Source organism: Etheostoma cragini, chromosome 7 (genome assembly GCF_013103735.1).
Source record: "Etheostoma cragini isolate CJK2018 chromosome 7, CSU_Ecrag_1.0, whole genome shotgun sequence".
NCBI classification, from domain to species: Eukaryota; Metazoa; Chordata; class Actinopteri; order Perciformes; family Percidae; genus Etheostoma; species Etheostoma cragini.
In genome coordinates, this window is record NC_048413.1 from 12,232,808 (window position 1) to 12,249,912 (window position 17,105).

Consider the following 17,105-nt stretch of genomic DNA (forward strand, 5'->3'; position numbering starts at 1 on the left):
ATTTAGACTATAAGTAGATTTAAGTAAACATAGCAATACTGCTAGTTAAAGTACTAGTACTTAAAGTTACTTTAAGGCAGCATTGGTAACTATTTCCAATATACACTTTTATATATAGTTTGAGGGTCTTTAAACCCGGACACCACTGCATAACTTATGAGCTCTGTAAAAGGAGCAAAATGAATGCTGTAATCCTGTAGAAACGCCCACCAATCCCGGCCTTGCGTTCCGCTTGGAGAGAACCTATGAACTGTCTCCTTGCCCCGCTGTGCCCCACAATGAGTCTGTTACAGATAATTAATTGACAACAATTTTGATAATCAATTTATTGTTATTTATGTATATATTTGTAAGTTATTCATGAATCAAAATGTGAAAGATTAGCTTGTTCTAGCTCCACAAAAATGAGTATTTTTGTTAAATTCTCTGTTTTTTTTAAAGCACCCATAATATGCTCATTTTCAGGTTCATAATTTTATTTTGAGGTTGTAACAGAGTAGGTTTACATGGTTTCATTTTCCAAAAACAGCATATTTTTGTAGTATGGCACAATGCTGCAGATCCTATTTTTTTACCCTGTGTGTTTAGGTCTTTGTTTTAGCTACAGAGTGAGACATCTCACTTTTATTCTAACGATGTTGGGAGTCGCTCATGTGCAGTAGCTATGTAAGATCACATCAGCTAGATAACTCTTTCTCCAACTTTGGTCAGTACAAGGCGGGATTAGCTGGGAGACCTCTTCTCACCGAGGGACACTTGTGGAATACCTGCAGAACAGAGACATGTAAGTAGTTCTTTTGTAGATTATGGTGAACTAGTGTGTGTTGTATCAGTGTTTTGCCATTGACAACGAGCTAGCATGCTAGCGCTAGCATGTGCTATAGTTAGCCACCTCATCTCGGCTAGTGACGTAGAAAGCCGAGCAGATTTTGAACAGCTCACACGGAGACTGAAGACAAAGGACATTCAGAAACCGTATCTTACTCAAAACAGCATGGATAGTTTTTCCCCAAGTTTTAACGCATGTGTAAGCACCAGAAACACCAAATAACACCCCAAATCTCAGAAAAATGTTTTTCATAACATGGGCACTTTAATTGTAAATGGAAAATCTTTGTGCTTTTGAGAGTTGCAATTTGAAGACGTCACCTTGTACATTCCCAATATTCTCTGTCTACATTGTTTATGCCTTTTAATAGACTAAACGTTAATTCCCCCCACAAATCTGTAATTCATCAAATTGACAAATTCCAAATCCAATCACCTCAACTAAAACATCTACAAAGACATACGTATGTTCTATTTACCAATACACTATAGAGGCATATCACACCAGTCAATTACTGTAACTCTACAGAGTACGTGGACTGTCTTGCATGAGTACTGTTGGTGTGCTGTATCATCTCCTCCCTGTGTACTCTGCTGGCCTGTTGTTGCCCTAGGATGTGAAGTAAATAATTGAATGGATCCATTAATAAATAAAGTGCAGGGGATAGAGGAAGAGGAGGGAGGGAGAGGAGAGATGGGAGAGACAGGTCACTCATCTTTACAATCACCGCGGAGGGAGTGGCATGACTGCAAACACGCTGCCACTTCTCTCTCTCTCTCTGTGCTCTCTCTCTCCATAGGAGGTGTCTGGACATAATACACATTAGCTGTAGTGAACTCTGACTCTGAGCTTAGAGCAGGATGTGGCATTTCACATTTCCTTTCTGATCCACCGGGATAAGGCTACTTCCTGTAAAACAGGTGGAGGGAGGTAACATAGAATTACTACCACAGAGGCAGGCCAAGTCTACCTTCAACCCAGCCAAACTGTTTTCCAGTAGGCCTTAGTGAATTCCAGTTGGTGGGTGTCACTCAATATGCTGTAGCCTGCTATTTAATACAAAACCTGCCAAGGGAGCTTTAACTTCAAAAGTGAAAATAAAGTTGTGGTTTTGAACCATATAGAATTTAAGAGGGTTAATTATCAGCTATTGAAAATCTGCAGTTCTTTGCTGTTACAGTATGTGCCTTTTTGGCTGCAGATGATTTCATTCTAACTTTGTCTTCCTCCTCAAGATCACAGACATAATTTATTTCTGCCTATATTTGTCTGGAACAAATGAAAGGAGGCAACTCTGGAGTGAAACACCAAATGAAGATTTTGAAAGTTCTACTTACTAAACAAAAAAGCTGCACTTAAATCACATTACTGCTCCTACATGCGCAGAAAGTATATATATTTTTCCTCTCTACAAATTCTACGCTAATGCATACTGACTGCTGCTTACTTTTACCCATTCAACCCATTCTCGCATTTGCTCTCTTGCTTTCCCCTTGTTTTCTCTTTCTCTGGGCCTTCATTTTTTATTTTACAGCCTGATCTCTATTTAGATTTCCTCGTTTGGAGTTGCCACAATGCTCCCCGCTGCCAACATCTGTAAGTGGTTTGAAGGAAAGAGACACTATGGAAAAACATCAAAAAATAAAAAGTGCAGAACAGCGCTCTACTACCAGGGTTAGATAGAACAGAGGCTGTGAAAAGGATACAAACTGCTCTGCGATCAGAGGCACAAGCAGCCGGCAGGCCCGGCTCTGTCTGACTGGAAGCATAAGTGAAGTAAGTGTCTAAATCAGGGAAACACATACACTAGATGTTTATATTCTGCGAAACACTCTGCACAGTGCAAAGCATAAATGTAATACCTGCACATACTGTACTGTAGCTTAGATGGGTGGGGATGGTGTGTGGAGTTCTTGGGACCCCACAGTTTGGGGTTTACTGAGGATTGACCTTAATCACGTGTCAGGTTTTAGGCAGATTGGATTTAAGCTGCAGCACTTTTAAAGAGATTATGTTATTGTAAGAGATTAGGGGAAGTAGATACATTGAAGGCTAATGAAGGGTTTCTCCCCTCCCCAGCTGCCACCCTAATTCATTGCTCACTGTCCTGTTGATAATACACACTACAATAGTATTACTGTGGCATTAGAGGCTTTAAAGTGTTGTGGCAATGAGTGCCCCTCTGTTGATAGTGTGGCAGAGGTTCATATGGTTGTGTATTGCATTTACTATACCAGTTTGTGTCAGCATGTGGCGGCTCTTTTCACACGTGTAAGAGGGGAGAGAGAGAGAGAATGGAGAGTTTTTGTGTACAGTAGGGTCTCATTAGGTGATGAGGATGATTACGCTGCATTAGTTGGTGGAGAAGAGAAGCAACAGCCACAGGGTGGGAAGGGGAGAAGAGAACATGTGTCTGTGATTTGCAGCATAAGCACAAACAATTTAATTGACAGAAGCTCTCTCCGCCTCCTGATTGGTGCAGAGCTGTCCTCTGCATGTCTGCTTGGCTCTCTCTGTCCTTGACTCGGAGGGCAGAGAGACAGATGTGGTGTGAAAGGGGCGGAGTAGGGGAACACAGGAGTGCGGAAAGGTACTGGACTGAAAGTCGGCTGCAGAGAGTGGAATATTGGACGTGTGTAAAGTGTTTTGTAGGTCAGTGCGTCGCAGTCATACAGAGCAGAAGAGGAAGATAGAAAGGTTTTGTCTGAGAGTCCCCATGACAGATTGCTAAGTAATATTTGACTCTTATAAAGGAGTAGTGGAAAAACTACAAGAGCATTGGCCAACACAGAGGAGCAGTTGGCTGGATGTGTGAAGACAGGGTTCCCCTTGCATGGAGCTGCCCTCTCTATGTTTCTTCTATAACTAGGCAGGTATTTTTACCCAGGATAAAATGCTGACCCCGTCCCAGGTAATCACACCCCTGTTGGGCTTTGGCACAGACATGTCAGGGCGGTGCTGAGTGCACCTTACACCCTAGCTATGGGTAAACCACACTTATCTAACTATTTACAAGCGAGAATAGAACCTCGCTCCACATGAGAGAGAGGGAGGAGGGCATACCTTGGCAAAGCCAGGACACCTTCCTCCTGGCAGAGGCCAACTGGCATCCCATACCCCATCAAAGAAAAAAAAAAGTGCACAAAAGAAATGAAACTATACTCCATATTTATGCAGAGGGTGTAATCAAAGTAAAGAAAAAAGCAACGTAAAAACTGCCAAACCGAAGGATTTGGGCAATGTTGTGCCTGTGTGTGGTACATTGTTCTGGCATGAATTCAATCCGATAATCCCTGAGAGGGTTAGGCACGTTCTAATCACTTCTAATTTAATAATGTTGAAAGATCATGAACGATGCATATATTTCTCGGATGCGGTATTTCAAAGAAAACAATGCCTCTATTAACATGTCTGGATATGTTGATACTTTAAAATGATTTGAGGAGCATGACACTGACTTTACTTTTATAAAAAGTTGTGAATAACATAATACCAATATATAATCCTATCTAAACATACTGTACATGAAGGTGTTTAAGATCTACAGCATGGCTCAAGGCCAATGGAACCTGAGGGCATTTGGGCAGAGTTCAGTTATATCATCCGCTTCAAATAGAAATAGTACCACTGCATAACTTTTGTAATGTTACTAAATATGGGTTGAAACTACAATGATAGACTAAATCCATTGCACACAGATAATTGGATCTTTGTCTCATCACACACATGCTACAAGTAGGCTGATGGCAAATCAACAGGTTGCAACTTGCTTGCTTGTTTGACAGTATTGCACAAATAGTTATATAAAATATATATATTTTTAAATGTGTAAGGCAGAACTTTCACCAATGGTAGTCAGGAAAATCTGCCTTTTAGAACACTTTTGAACATTCTTTCCGGCTGTGTTTTTGTCACAAGGCAATTTGACCTCTGACTTCAAAAGAGAAAAAGACGATTAACATTAAAAGACAATAAAATACTGGCTTCAGAAGTTTTTAGTTTTCGGGCTAGTCTGGACCCCAGAATTAGGCCGGGTCAGACTATGGCCAAATGTTGAAGCCAATGCAGTACTTCCTGAGCTCTTTACTAGCTCCAGAAGGATGAATGGTTAAAATTATAATCACTTTGAATTATTCTGTTTAGCAATGATCACTCTTTGTGTAAAGACTGAACCAAAACCAGAACAATAAAAACATAACTCACCACCACAAGGCAAAGTAATTACCTTGGTGTTTCATTTATCATAACCATACCCTGTATTTATTGTTGCTGTCAGGATGATATTAGCCCTGTTTCAGCCTCCATGCCATGTATAGTCTTCCACAACATGCCTTTAAAAGAAAAGTCTGCGCTAAAGCCACTGAACATGTGTTTTTCACTTTGTCTGTGAGCCAGGCAGGAAATCTTTAGACCCAGTTGTCTTTAAGAGACTTTCTCCAGAATTTATATATCTTCTCTCCCATTAAATGTATGTTCTATGGAAACTATGTGCTGTGTGTTGCTAGGCAAAGCAGGGGCTTAGGGAAATAGCTGTGGTCAAACATAGTCCTTGAAAGACAGGAGGAGAGGAAAGTAAGAAGACAGAGTAGGACAAAATAAAACAAAAAAGTAGAGCACTTTCTGAATTTGAATCATTTACCTATCTGCAGACACACTCATATGTGTGTGCACATACATATAAAGACACGCGCATGCACAAACGCACTTGGACTGTTCCAGCTGAGGTGCCATGTGTTATAATGCACTGGTGGGAATGCGCCACTGCACGTTAATTCTCCCTTCACGCTTGCGTTGAGGAACACAGAGCCTCTAATTGATGCTAAACAAACTGCTGACCCAGACTCAGGATGAAGGTCTGTCACTGATGCACACGGAGACACACAAACTGGTACACAAACCATAAAATAAACTGTTTGCCCCAAATTCACAAAACGTGAAAATGGACAACTCCAGCTGAACAAATCCAAGGTATCCTAAATTGTCACACACTTTTTGGGGTTCTATAAGAGGCTTATAGGTGTGGGGCTTAAAAGTCATCTATTGCATGCATAAGAATGACACACCTAGGTGGCAATGTCCTTGGTTTTTTTGAGATACATTTGGGAGTGTGTGTGTACCTTCTGGAAGGTGGGGGCCTTGGAAGGTAAACTCCTACTCATCCCTGTCACACACAAACACAGGCATACATACACACATGCCTGCCCCTAAAGGAAGCTCCAGGGAGGCACAACGACGCCTTTGTGCGGGGCAGATTTCCCATGTCTCCTTGCTCCAGCAAACAGATAGATCAACTCAGTACAGGCTGCTGAATGAAGGGCAAGTGCATGCACGCCATGCAGAGAAAGAACAAGAGGGAGGGAGAGAGTCAAAGAGTGGGAAAGAAGTTAAAGCCCAAACCACTTCTTTCCTTTCTCTTTTCACACTTTCCCCTTGTATCATGTCTCCCATGTCTTTCCGTCTCTCTCTCCCTCCAAACACTCCCCTTTTTCTCTCCCTCTCTCCGCAGAGGAATCCAGTCTCTCCATTGGGATTGGAGCTCTTTGAAGGTGATCCAGAACTGTATTGCTCGCTGCCTCTGCTCTCCTCCCTACCTCCACCTACCCCCACCCCTCTACCCTCCACTCCCACCCCTCATCCCTTAGGGGGCCTGGATCCCTCCCAACTGAGAGCAGCCATGCTCCAAATCCAGGCCGGGGCTTAACACTCCTGCCGCAGGCCTTGCTGATTGTCCCACTGCACCACAGAGAAACAGAGAGGTGGGGGGGGCCGGAAAGAGGAGGGCAATGGGGGAAATGACAAAGGAAGAAACAAGGGAAGCGGGGGGTAAGAGGTGTGTTTGGTCAAATATATATTTGAGAGATTAGCAGGGAGATGCTGCAAAGTTTCTCTAAATCCAGCTCTCCCCTTCCTCACCGATCATCTCTCCCTTTCCCCTCTCTCCTTCACATGACTGTTTATTTTTCCTTTCATTTCATCCTCACACTCCCTCCCTTTTTCCATCTCACTTCCCCTCTCGTCCCTCCATCCCAAGGGCAAGCTCCTCAAAGACTCGTCGAACTGGTTTCTTTGGCACACCTCGAACACACAAACACACACTGGGATGCCAACTTGCACTCAGACACATACCCCTTCAACTTAAAAGAGGGTCCTTTACTCAATGCCTCAGAGTCAAGCAGGAAAGACAGAGAATGACAAACAGACATGGGAGGAAAAAAAGAGAGACACAGATAAAGGGTGGGAGGGAACGTAAGACGTGCATTCCTTTGGCTTGCCTGGCTCGGGAGCACAGGAGACGTGTTGCTGGCTGTTCGGTTTATTATCCCTAAGCCATATGGTTTGGCAAGCTTTTGGGGCGTGGTAGGATACATTTGTGTGTGTGTGTGTGTGTCAGGGTAAGGCAGAGAGTGGGATTATACTTACATTATGTCTTTTATCACCTACAATACGCATCTGTATGTGTGTTCCAGGCAACAATAACCAGAGAAACCACACTTCCAGATTATTGCTTTCAATAAAAGATAAGTAGCTTCCAGTACCTCTTAGCCTACATACAAATTTATGCCACACATTTATCCACATGCAAACACAAGCAAATTTACACAAGTTCAGCTATTTGTGACATCAATTGTTAATTGTAATCACATGATGGAAGGTACAATGCAGTTGTTGTTTTGATATGCTCCATTTGATATCTGAGAATAGGTTAGGCTTACAGTATTGCAGCTTGAGTGTAATTTTTATAGCTGTGGTCATTATTTATATTGGTTATGATAACATTGTACCCACAAAAGTAATTGCTGAGTTTTGGGAATGCGGTGACATTGCTACAGCAAAGTCCAATAAGTGGAAAAAAAATAAATGATCGGACAGTAAAACAGAAAGCAAACGGTTTAGCCAGATTAGGTAAACTGTTTTATGTGTAGGTAAAACCCAAAGCAAGTACAGTGATAATGTCTCTGTGAGCATTCCTGTATATAGTAGATATATGTTTAAGTTTGCTTGTATTTCTTTAGTTGGTAACACTTTACAATGAGATACACACAAAAATTGGTAGTTAATGATTAGTTTCTGTTTTTAAAAGTGTAACGAATGATCGGTTACTGTTTTTCAGAAGGGTAGTTATGTCTGTATTTATGATTAACTGGTTACCAGTGCTTGTTGCCATTGGACTTCATTTTACCAACGTTGCCTTGTTCCCTAACCGTACCTAAATTATGTTTATATACAACTGATTTGTGACAGCAAGTAATTTTTGAAGAAAACCGAATAGGCTTTCTATTTACATAGAGGCAATGTTAATTAATGTATCTGGCAAGTAACAAAAATGTTGAGCTATACATTGAGCATATCTATAAGCGCATTACATTTTTATCCCGCCAAAACAAACAATCCACCCAATACAAAAACAACTACAGCATTATTAAAGGTGCCAACAATCTGTCATCAGATATTAAGGAAACATGCTAAGTTGAAAAACTTTGTTTTCTGACAACAATGCTAAAACCTGTATTTTCTCCTTTCGAAATATCCGTTCCGTAACGGAATGTCTGTTTTTTGTTTTGGCCTGTGTGTTGGTATCAACTGCCCAGTTTGAAAGCCAGGCCGTGTTGCCAAGAAACTTGTAAAAACGTCAACCCAGCGTGCTACAGCTGTAGTACAGCCATGGAAGCAAACGAACAACGGAGACAGATTAATTCTAGCAGAACCAAAGACGAGGTCAAACAAGGGTAAATATCGGCAATGCATTTAAAACATAGAAACAGCTTTGAGCATCAAAGGACACAGAGTTGACTAATTTCCTCTTGAAAAAGTAAGCGCTAAGCTTCATTTATATCACGGCTAACGTAGGGAAAGTCATTTTCACTCATCTTGACATTCGTGTGCTCACAATAAATTATATAGAGTACTCGAGTTAAGTACTTGCACACATATTTAGACAGCCTGTGAAGTGACCCTGACTGGTGCTAATGTCGCCATGCTAATAAACGCTAACTGCTAATGTAGGATACATGATATATGCCAGAAACTGCAAGATTGACTTCCTCATAATGACAACATGTATTTTAACTTTGGCAAAACACCCCATAGGCTGAATTTTTAATTGTGACACAGTGTTCTCTACAGGTCGCTTTGCCATGTATTTAACGTTATGTTATGTTATTGTAGCTACATCACCAACTTCTGAAAGTAGTAGTACCGACAATCTCCTTCATGCTGAAATTGTTCTGCTGCTTCTGTTCAGCGGGCATAGCCAACAGACTGGGTACAGACAGCCGTAAGGTCACATTCTTTTTAGTGGTTGTTAAGTCGGAAAAAGGTGGGTGTCAGTCGGGCACCAAGCACTGCACGGTCTTTTTAGCAGTCATTGCTGTTACGGTTACACAATAAAAGGTGATTATCAGCCTGGTACAGAGCTCCATGAGAGCAGACGTTTATATTGACCTTTAAACACTTATGGTCATGTTTAGGCACTGGCAGCACTTGGTTAAGGTAGGAAAAGGATTGTTGTTAAGTTTAATGCAATAGGACACAACGTCTTTACCAACATTTGGCAAAAAATATGATCTTTTTTCAGCCTTACCCAAAGTGCTTTGCCTAAACCGACCCACAGACTCACAAAGACAGACTGGTCTCTGGTGTCAAAGTCCTGCAGCTTTCATCCGGATCACCTCCCTCACAAATCATAAATGTTGCTCGTCATCCACTTAAAAAAAAAAAGTTGCCTCTGAACATAATCCCAACAGTGATTATTTTTTTCATCAAACTTAATTGGGAAAACAATTTTGATGCATATCCCTAAAAGTATTAAATAGGATACAGGATTGGTGTTTCCAGACCTCAGCTAATAAGAGTGTGACTACATTGTTATTATTCTCAATAGGAATGATGGCTGAAGCTAGAAAAATAAGACTTAGGTTGTTATTTTTCTGCATTTCGTTTTTCCTCTGTCCATTGAAATTCTTTGGACTCTGTTACTTTCATCTTAATCACCTCTTTCTGGCTTCTCCCTGTTCTGCCCCTTCAACGTCACAAGGGTCAGCAGCGCTGTGCACGCTGAGTGGAGTGGGACTGGTGCTGAAGGTGTGTACCTATTGTGCATATGTGTATGTGTAGTAGGAGCAAGCTATCTATAGCCTGTGTATCCCTGGGGATTTGAGTCTTAAACTCCATATTCATGACACATCACTGTGGGGATTAGAAGGGCATCATCAGATAGAGGGGCTTACGTCAGACACACACACACACACACACACACACACACACATGCACACGCACAGACACACACACAGAAAGAAAACAACACAGATACACAATCTCAGCAGCAGTCTTGCCCTGAAAAGCATAGCATGTACACTTTCCAGGAAGTTCTGAAGGAAGTGTGTTTCTTTCATACATGCACAACTGGTATGTTATGGCAGAGCAGTCAGGATATTTGCTTCACATCACTAACCGGAATAGTTCAGTGTTAATTTGAGCTATGATTGTTTACCTATTTGAAACTACTTTAACAGCCTCCAGCGTTCGTCTCGCATAGCCAATTCAAACACTTCGAGTTGGACCGGGGAGTGCAAATTGTTGAGATGAGAACAAACCGAAATGTGTGAGGTGGAGGTGGAGTGGGTGTGCAGGAGGTTGATTAAGGCCGAAACCACATGGAAGCTGATCTGCAGGGGAGGTGGAAAGGGAGGGGGTGTTATAGTGCAGGCAGCATGGATCTATGTTGTGATTGTTTGTTCATGGCTATGTGTGCATCCGTGTGTGTGTGTGTTTGTGTGTGTGTTCTTATCTCCTCTGACCCACAGCAGCAGGAGCATCAGAGGAAGCACAGCCTTTCCTTCCTGTGCCTTTCACACTGTCACAACACACATGAGCCATAAAACACTGTGGCTCCGGCTAACGTATAGAGAGAGAGAAGAGAGAGAGAGTGAGAGAGAGAAGGGGGGGGGGGAGAGTGCAAAACATGTGTGTGTGATTTGTGGCATACAGCACATACCATTTAATTGACATAATCTCCTTCTTCTGTTTGGCGCAGAGTTGTTTTCTACTGGGAGGACAAACAGGGAGCATTTGAGGGCGAGATCGAGAAACAGCTGAGGTGAGTAGGGAGGGAAAATGGCCTAGCAGCAGTAGAGGGTACTGGGACAGTGGATGTTCAGTATGGGCTGGTGCCCTCCACGGGGGAGCTGAGGAAGGACACTTCTCTACCCTACATTCTGCACCTGGTGCTGGGCTCTGGCAGGGAGCCATTCTCCCACTTCACCCCGTGTTATCCATCCACTGCTCAACAGCACCAAATCCTCCCTCGGTCATCCCTCTCTTTCAGTCTCAGAGTAGTCAGCAGCGCTATCACTCACAGTGGCCCACTGAAAGATTTAATAATTGAGAAATGTTATGGGTGAGTAATTGTCAATTTCTGATGTGAAAGATGTTTGTGTAAATTCATTTTATGGAAATGATCCTCATTTTGATCTAGTAATATGTTGTTTATCTCTGTCTGCATGAATGACACAGCATCATCGAGGAGAACGGGTTGAAGAAGATTGAGACGGCCTTTCAAGTACTAGATGATAAAACTTGACCCAAAGAAAAAAACTCTTAGGACAGTGAGAATGAAGTTGATTCCAAATGCATTTACACTGTCTAGTCTCAACAGTCAAACGTTTTGAAGCAGCCTATGTACCTTTTACTCACAGTTTCCTTTACCGCAGAGTAGCAGCGTTAGTCCATTCTGCTTCAGATAAAAACTCTCTCTGCTGAAGTTAGAAAAAGTGATTAAACATTTATAAAATACAGCATTAAGGCCTGATTAAAGAGACGTTATCACCTGGTTATAATCTTCGCAAATGTTTTTTTGTTTCTCTGGGGAAAGCCTGTTATTGGTCGACAAAGTTTACATTAGCTCCATTATCAGTGGACATATCACATGCACATTACTTATCAACTCTCATGTGAATTTGGCCTTCTGGAGACTGTCAAACATCACATCCACTTATCCTTTGGCTACATTTACAAATGTGTAACTGTTTTTAGCTTGACGTTCATCAAATGTTCATTAAAACCTTAAAATTTGTATTTTTCAGTGTTAAACAGCTAGCTAAAGTGCCATTATTTTATGTTATTACAATGTCAGCATAAGCTTGCCAAAATATATAACGTTTTGCCTAAAACAAACAGTTTTATAAGAATTCCTGTGCAAGCACAAGAGGTTAAATAAGGACACATCAGGTCAGGCTTACATATAGAAGCTTTGAAAACATATTCAGTTAAAAAGCACTCTATATGTGGCCTTTCATCTTTCAGTATTGATAACTTGCTGTGCCCTGAATAACGACTTGGGTCAAAAGTACGGTTAACCTTTGTATTCTACGTTTTTTTAAGTATCATATAATACTCACCTCCTGAAGGCTTGAGAGGTGGCTGTAAAAGGTTTAGAGGACTACAGGTGTAGTTAGTTTGGAATAAATAAGTGTCCAAACATGTGACAATTACAAAACAACTTCTCAATTTGCCTTCTGATACATGTTCTGCATATTATATGTTGCATATAAACTGGATGTTTAGTTTCCAACAATGTTTTCTTCTTTGATAAACTGTATAATATGCTACTTTTAGAACTGGGCTGTGTGGGGATCTTGGCATGGTGGCCACAGTCATAAATGCAGGTCACATGATGTGCATGGGCCCAAAAATACTTTTTCCCGTACCCAATTCAAAAAAAAAAAAAAAAAACTTTCGGTATATTATTTTTGGGCGATTCATGTGTGGAAGTGTCAACCAACTTATAAGACTTGTGTAACGGAAATTCTCTAAAATTGAAGTTGTAATAATGAATCCTGTGAGTGCGACAGAAACACTGCCCAATGTAAGTACAATATACAAACTGTTTTGCCTTTTTTTTTGCTTTACACAACTAGTGTGAAGCCCGTTTAGAGCACGTGCCTGTTCGTAACAAGCCAAATTCTTGGTTCCCAGTATTCTTTTTATCTAACTATAAGCGTGTGTTACACCTTTCCTGTTATGTGCTCCCAGACCGTGGTCGGTAAGCACAGGGGAGACGTTCCCTCCAGGGACGATGCTCTTTCATTGAACATACACTCACTGATGTCACTCCATCAACTTACTTACTAACTTATGATACTCTTGTAACACGCGGTTCAATCAGGCGCAGCCGCGGCTTATCTAGAGATTTGGCTATTCCCCTTTTTCTTTATCTAGAATGGCGGGAGAAATGTAATCAACCGCTGGCAACAAAACAATGTGCTTAAAAGCCAACGAGCCTGCGTGTTCATCTAACATTTGTTTGTGTATGATTAATTTTATCATTTGCATGTAGGGTAGACAGCAATCAGTTTTGGGCCGATGATCACTTTTTTGGCATGACACCGGTCAACCCGGAAGCCCACTGCAAAGACATGCTGCTCTCAGCTCCGCCTAGGGATGTAGCAACTCCCCGCCTCTGCTGCTGCACTGCACATGAGGGAGACAGACACATGCACAGAGATTCCTCGATTTATAGTTGGATATACCATAAATCTAAATACACAATATATAAAACTGTGGGAAATGGGAATTAAATGTGTACACAGGTGGTGTTACACACACACGTACTACACACACATGCGCACACACAACCAAATACACTCTTTCCATAGAGTACTGAAGTGGGAACGGTGCCAAACCAACACTTCATTTTAATTTCAAATCCGAGGCCTGACTTTGACCTTTCAACACAAAACTAGTTATAGACGCTTTCTCAGCTGTTCCTCTCTCTCTCTCTCTCTCTCTCACTCAAGCCACACCTGTTATGTTGCTTGTCAACACACACACACACACACACACACACACACACACACACACACACACTCCTTATCTTTATCTAGCCTAGGATTTCAATCTGATTTTTTCTTTTTTCTTTCTGCAACTGAGTACACCCTCATCTTCTGACAACTTCCTAAGTCTTATCATGAGTTACCGTAAGTAAGTGACTTGCACAGCTTATCCTTGGTTACTTCCTTTTTCCTGTGGCCTTTGAGCGGCGCTTCCTGTCTCTGTGAGTTGTGTGGAATGTCACTTTTCCTCATTATGGGACATTGACACATCTGTCACAGAAACATGTGAAGGGGTTTCTCTCCTCTGGTAAACTGTCAACAGTGATTGTGTGAAAAAGAGAAAAAATTAGAGGTAGGAGGTAAAGTGAGAAAAGTGAGATAAAACGTGTGGGTAGAGGAATGAGTTTGCAACCAATAAGGACACATTTCATCAATATTTGTATACTTGCATACTAGAGGTTTATCACTAGGAATATCACTAATACTGCCAAAGATCTCTGTAGGTATACCTTTAGGAAATATTTCAGAATATGATAGTGACATAACCAGTGATGTGACCATCCGAAATATCATAGAATGAGAATTTCAATAATTTCCCACTTTATCTTCCTAAGTTTTCTGATCACCAAATGGCAGTTATGCAACTCCAGTGATGGAAAGGGAGTGTGTTGCTCTAAGCCAAAGGAAGGGCGTGTGAGTGTAAAATAACACCAAAAACTACACCAAAGGAAGAGGAGAAGGAGAAAAAAATAGAGTGGGAAGAAAGTGGGAGTAGGAGAGGGGGGTACCCAGGCGGGTGCTCCAAAAACCTGTCAAGGTATTTCCTTCTGAAAACACAAAATTTGTGGGACTGTACAAAGAGAGGTGTGCCGACACACACACATACACCCCTACACACAAAATTCAACTTAACGGTCTAAAAATACACATAAGTGGTCAACATTACAACTTTGACTTAACGCAATCTTTGATTGTGTAGGTCTCAGGCCAACTCCCGTTTTCCTGTGCATGTCTCCCGTCCACAGCTGTATGCTAACACCCCCCCACACACACACACTTAATGAGGCATCCAATACCCCCACAGCCTCCAGACCTTGCTTCCTAGTCAGTGTCCAAGTCACTGTGTATCTCATGCCTGTAATACCCCCCAGTCCAGATAAACTCAGTCATGCATGCACACACACACAATCAAACTATTTCTTCATTTGGTCATCGTCACATCGCTCCTAATTCTACCATGCATTTGCCTGTATGCTCTCACATAAATATGTACACATGCACAGACAAACTTTGTCCCACTGCTCTCTTTCTATGCCAGCTGTACACCCAATGTGTTTACATAGTCTGCTGAACCAAGATGAAGAGAGGGAGAGAGGGAGAGAGGGAAGGGAGAGAGAGTGTGATAGTGTGTATTGAATAGACGGACCAGGGCTGTTAGTCTGGAGGGGCTTTCCTGTTCTCAAAGGAAATGGTAAAAGAGGGGGAAACCAGGAACAGGAATGGGGAAAGCAAGATGAAAATAAACCAGACGACAAACCAAATTGTAGGTGGATGATACTAGAAGAGAGCAAGTCCGGCATTAGAAAGAAAAGTTAATAGATGCTCATGGAAACGTCTGTCCTGCTGTTCAGATAAGCCACAAGACAGCTACAATCTTCTCTTTTACACACTCCCCGCTGCAGGTTAGATCACAGATTTGACTGATAGAAACCTACGCGGTATCATAACAGTGATGTAGCATTTTGCATTTGGCTTCCTGTGGTTGTTGACGCACAGGCAAAAGCTCAGTGGACTGCGGTCTCTTCATGGGAAATGTCTCAACCTTTCCCACCATTTTACCTATAGTGTTTTCCTGTTGCACTGCCATGTTTTGTTGCCACTGTGGTGAGTTTGGGTGAGTCTGTGGTGTGTAGTTTGTGCCCTCCGGTCGTGAATCGGGTTAACATCTTGTCTGTCCCGGCTGCCTGTCTGGAACTGTAAACAACCATAAATCACTAAGTATTGATTCAAAGCTGCTAATTACTCCTCAGTATCCTCAGATTAAGAAACCAGTAGAGAAAAACTAGCTTTCTAACGTTTTTAGGACCTCTTGTTCTATCTATTTCTTTGATTTTGCCATCAGTTTTCCTCTCATCCACTTTCCTCCCCTAGTGCAGCGTCTATTAGAGGCTGAGCATTTATGTGTATTTCTCACTGGATAATTCACAAAGATTCAAACATCTTTTAGTGTGGATATAAATCAGTTCTAATAAGTCAGTTTTTTTTTTTTTTTACATTTTTAGCGGCAATATTACACTCTTTCCACTCTTACACTTGTGCAAGAGTCATGCGGCAGGTAAGAGTGCAGCTATCTGGCCTAAAATGTATTACGCATCAACCATGTCACCATGAGGTTCCCAGACAACCAGGGAAGCCTCCACTGAGTTACTGCCTTCGCCCAAAAAAAGAGTTGCAGCAGATAACGTTTAAAATTTTGTAAAGATTGAACATACTGTACCAGACGTAACATGTGGGTTGGTAAGCTTTGGAGAAGCTGTTGGGCAGATTTTTTTTTAACCTGTGCACAGCCAGACTAACTGTTTCCCCCCTGGTTCCAGTATTTATGCTAAGCTAAGCAAATCACCTGCCGTCTCTAGCTTCATATTAAGCATACAAATTGGTATCAATCTTATCATCTCTGAGAAAGTGTATTTCCCAAACTGTTGAGCTATGCATTTAATTTCAGCTGTGTGCAATTTAACATCTGTTCAGGTTGGTTAAGACTTCCATTGTTGTTGGCTGAGCTCAAGTCACGATACCTTAAATTGAAAGTGAGAGTACACTAGTAGTGTAGTAGTGCGAATATATTTGAATGTGGGTCACAGGTTCTACATTAACAGTAACAGTCTCCTCTGTCTTCATACCTCTACTTCCTGCTATGTTGAATCATTTCCTTTGTGGTAGGGTAGTGAGACTGAGGGTAAGAGCTGTCCACCTCTTACTCCTCCTCCTCCTCTCTCCTTACCTGTCACACAGTACAACGTCATCCCTCCATCAACAGCCCCTGCTGCATTCTTTCATCTGTAACCCTTTTATAATATTATTTTTCTATAATATTCTACTCTCGTCCCTCCTCTTCCTTTCCCCCCTTCTGTTCTCTGTATGTATAACAGAGTGAAGGGCCTCTCAGCATCTTGTTTGACCTGTGATAAGGATTGGGGGGGTGGCAAATGGTGTTGCTCAGTGGAGCCAAGCAAATACTGTTCTGATCCTTTTCAGAGGAAAATGTGCAAATGCACAAACACACATTAAAGAGTCAGAGAAAGTCTGAGAGAGTGTGAGAGGTGGCGAGAGAGAGGGATGCGACATTTAATTGTGCTCTAATGAAACATAAACAGTGCAGTCTGAGGGAGTGTGTCTGGGCAGGGGCCTGGCTGGCCTAAAGGCTCTGCTCTCCTAGGCTCTTA

General features: G+C 41.8%; 2 long non-coding RNA genes across 2 annotated transcripts in view; both read left to right on the top strand.

Annotated features, from left to right (window-relative positions):
- LOC117947508 overlaps positions 1-17,105 on the top strand; it is a 1,113,976-nt gene that overhangs the window by 1,087,672 nt on the left and 9,199 nt on the right. The window lies entirely within an intron of this gene.
- On the top strand, positions 10,093-11,671 carry LOC117947504. The gene is made up of 3 exons (XR_004657251.1): positions 10,093-10,234; positions 10,863-11,225; positions 11,342-11,671. It is a non-coding gene; the product is annotated as an uncharacterized LOC117947504 (long non-coding RNA).